Genomic DNA, 4,216 nt, shown 5'->3' with positions numbered 1-4,216 from the left:
AAAGCCTAACAGCACATCAGTTGAGACAGGGGATTTGCAGGTGGCTTCAAGAGCCAGTCTCACTGTGTTGGTGGGGCTATTGGCTATCACTGGCTTCAGCTCTTTCTCATCCTTTCATGACCCAGTCTCACACATATTTCTGGAGCTCCTAACTCTCTGTTTTATCCTTCAAAATCAGCATATCCCCAATGACAGATTTAAAAAAAATAAATATGAATTTCAACAATCAATCCTCTCGTGGGAATTCCAATCTCTCTCCTATTTAAATTAAAGAAAATTCAGTCAGCCTCAGTGTTTTCTTTAGTCTGTTCCACATCAAAAAAATTTAAATCAGATTTCAAATTTTTCTCACTTTGGGCTTTGCACTTAAAGAGAAAAGAAGAACTTTGTCCTCTTAGAGGGAAGGATTTTAGGAAAAAATAAACCAAATAAATCCAATAAGCTCCATGCCAGCAGTCCCCTACTTGTCCACCATTTACCCTTTGGAGAAAAATAAATAAACTTTCCGTTTGACTCTCCCTTGCTGACAGTCTCTTCTAACTGTATCACAAATTGAACTTTAAAATAAATAAATGAATCAAACCAGCTGCTATAGGATGGGAAACCCAAAAATGTGTGAGTAGGACATTGTTGAGAATGAAAACCTCAGCATCAACTGATCCAAAAACATCCAAGTTTTTCTTTTTTTTTTTTTTTATAGTGGAGTATGGTTTATTAAGCTGTGCTTTAGTACAGGTGCTCTAAGGCACAAGGCCCTGACATTCTGCCAATTTTTCTTGAGCAAGGACACCAGGAAGCTGAGAGCTAAGACGATGTTGTACACAACCTCATCATCTGTCGTCGTCAGGTGGCCAACAGTCACTGCCAGACACAGCACCTTCTTCATCTGGAACTTGACGGTGGACTTCACCTCATCAACTTTGGCCACCGTGTTCTCATCATGGGTCAGCAAGGAAGGGAACTTGCCAGGCTTGTTCAGGCCTGGGCCCAGGATTCATGGGATCTGCTTGATCAGAGACTCGGAAGCCAAAAAGGCATCATACTTCTTGGCCAGCTTCTTGACCAGTTCCTTGTTCTTGTTGAGTTTCCTCAGTGCCATGTGGGGGATATCCACAGCCTTGGCTTCTTCACAGTGCTGCTGGTCCCACAGGACACACATGGAGAATTTGGGGCGGGGAGTGGACTTAAGCCTGACGGTGCCCAAGAAATTTTTGTCCTTCTGAGAGTCATAGGCCTACAGGCTGACCTGAAGCACCACCATCTCCAGACACTGCAGGTACTTATGCTGGTTGCCAGGCAGGACTTCCCCCACCGCTTCATAGTGTGTGTTGCAGGAGACTTTGCTCCTCATGGTTCCTCACGCTGTGATAACTGGAAAAGCCGAAAACATCTAAGTTTTTGATGTGGCCCTCATCTTTCCCCTCTGGGGAAAAAGGGATTTTTTTAAGCAACAGTGACAGTGATGGCCATATCAAAATGAAAACAAAATTTCATGTAGATGATTCCCTAAAACCTGACAGTGAAAAGAAATGCAGGATAATCTTGATCAGCTCTCTATTTCCATCCACTACTGCTGCTGCTGCTGCTGCTGCTAAGTCGCTTCAGTCGTGTCTGACTCTGTGCGACCCCATAGGCGGCAGCCCACCAGGCTCTGCTGTCCCTGGGATTCTCCAGGCAAGAACACTGGAGTGGCTTGCCATTTCCTTCTCCAATGCATGAAAGAGAAAAGTGAAAGTGAAGTTGCTCAGTCATGTCTGACTCTCAGTGATCCCATGGACTGCAGCCTTCCAGGCTCCTCCGCCCATGGGATTTTCCAGGCAAGAGTACTGGAGTGGGGTGCCATTGCCTTTTCCTCCATCCACTACTAAGAATCCACAAAAATCAACCATCAGAAAAGCAAAAGACAGCACCCGCCAGGTAGCCTGAGTTACTAAAATGACCAGAAAGGTCACCTGCATGCTAATGTGTGGTGGTTTCTCACCTGTAGTTATTAATACTTTCCATTGATCAGAACCCCTCCTCATCTCAACTCCAGAAATTCGGCTTTTGCTGTTTTATATATTGAAATTCCATGTAGCATTTTGTCTAAAGAAAGAATTGTGATGCTTAGAAATATTTGGAAAACATTATTGTGTGAGAATGCACTTGATAAACTGAGACGTAGTGTGACTTATTTTACAGTATTATATTGAGTATAATTTGCACAAAGGACATGGACACACCTCGTGTTCATTCAGTGATGATTTTAATATGTGTAAACACTCATGTATATATCAATTAGATAAAGAGAATTAGCATTTCCTTCATCCAGAAAGTTCCTCCAGTCCACTTTCCACTCAGCATTCCTCCTTTCACACACACAGAGACACTCTGATAACCACTGATTGGATTTCTATCACCATTGATCCCTTTCACCTATGCTAGAGCTTTATATGAATGGAATCACCTAGCACATACTCTTTTGTGCCCAAATTCTTCCTCACAACATATTATCTATGAGATTCCTCATGTTGTTAGATGTAACTGAAGTTATTTTTTTTTTCATTGTTGCATAGGTTTCCATTATAAACAGGTCACAATTTGTCAATTCACATGTCGACAATCTAAGGAGCTATTTCCAGTTTGAAGCTACTACGAATAAACCTGCTATCAATATTTCTGTTCAAGTCCCTTTGTGGTCATCTGTTTTCTTTTCTCCTGGGTAAATACTTTGAGGAGAATAGATAGGTTAGAGTGTAAGTGCATGTCTAACTTTACAATATACTGTCAACCAACTTACCCTTTTGTATTCCCACTAGCTATGAAACTTTCAGTCATTCACTAGCATTTAGTGCTGTCAGTTTTAAATTTTAACAACTTTAATGACTGGCTTAAAATATCTTGTGGTTTTAATTTGCATTTCTTTGATGTTAAGCATCTTTTCATGTACATAATTGCCATTCTAATATATTTTTTGAGTATTTGTTCAAGTTTTTACTCACTTTTTTAAAAAAATGATGATTTGTCTTTGTTTCATTAGTTTTATATATTTCAAATAAGAGTCCTTTCTTAGTTAGATATATTGTGAATATTTTCTCCCTGTCTGTGGCTTTTCAGTTTTTTGTCTTTGAAGAGCAGAAAGTTTTTAATTTTTATGAAGTCTCATTTAAAAAATCTTTGTCTATACAAGATCTTAAAGATATTTTCTTCTTTCTTCTAGAAATTTTGTAAATTTAGCTTGTATGTGTAGGGCTGTCATGAAAAGGGTATATTTTCATCTATTAGTTTCTTATTTGATCTTAAATAGGGTGTTTGAGGTTGAGAAATACCACTTAGACAGTTTGATTTAAGTCTTAGAGTCTTGCAATCAGATATCAATAATGTCTAAGTCGACATTTTGCTTGTCCATCTAACAAGTTATAGAAGAATTTGAAGTAGGACACTTTTGACAGTGGAAGGAGCCACCAGCCACAATAATACCAAAACAAGAGGTATTCACCAAGGTTCTTTATGGCAAACTCAGACACATAGTCACTCTAGATCCAGGTCTCCTGACTCCAGGTTAATTAATATTTACTCAGTCAACAAATTCTTCTTCTGTAGCATGCCTATGTTTATTGCAACTATTAAAACACTCTTGAGGTGTCAAAAAGAGTTGAAGACTGAATTCATCAGTCTTCTCTCTCAGATTAGGGACAAGGGGCATCAGACATGGTTTAAAAATCAAGATTTGTAACTTTTGCTTTCTTCAAGGCTGACTTTTGAGACTGAACAAAGAATGATCAACCCTGGTGTTCTATAACTCCTTTGGGAAGCTCTTCTAAAAAGACAGATTGTTACCATGCCAGTTTGCATCACCATTTGGTTTAATTATTATTCGTAATTGGGAAATAATTAGATAAAACGATGATGTAAACCCCAGTGGAAAATAGACATCTCTTAAGAACTCTAATGTTTTCCGTCACTTAAAAGGAAGGGGATATGACTTAGTGGAGGAAAAAACTAATTAGAAAAGCAGACACATCTTCTCCCTCTCCTCATATTTCAGGCATGCTGGCAAGTGCTCAAAAATGATCAGAGAGTGGCCTATTTCTCAAGGACCCCAGGAGAGCATGATAATTTAAATCATCATCTCAGAAAAGTGCCTTGAGCACTTGTCTTTGCCTTTTTATGATCTTTGGTCAGGAGAGAGAGTTTGGCTCTCCCAACTGGCATGGCCATGCAAAATATTGGCTGG

The 4,216-nt window shown here is 39.4% G+C and overlaps 1 pseudogene; it reads right to left on the bottom strand.

Annotated features, from left to right (window-relative positions):
* Positions 1 to 694: 694 nt before the first annotated feature.
* Positions 695 to 1,351, bottom strand: LOC105003873 (annotated as a pseudogene).
* Positions 1,352 to 4,216: the final 2,865 nt, after the last annotated feature.

The sequence above is a fragment of the Bison bison genome, unplaced genomic scaffold (genome assembly GCF_000754665.1).
Source record: "Bison bison bison isolate TAMUID 2011002044 unplaced genomic scaffold, Bison_UMD1.0 scf7180017864471, whole genome shotgun sequence".
Taxonomy (NCBI): Eukaryota; Metazoa; Chordata; class Mammalia; order Artiodactyla; family Bovidae; genus Bison; species Bison bison.
Note: the sequence above shows the minus strand (reverse complement) of the source record. Positions and strands in the feature narration are given on the sequence as shown.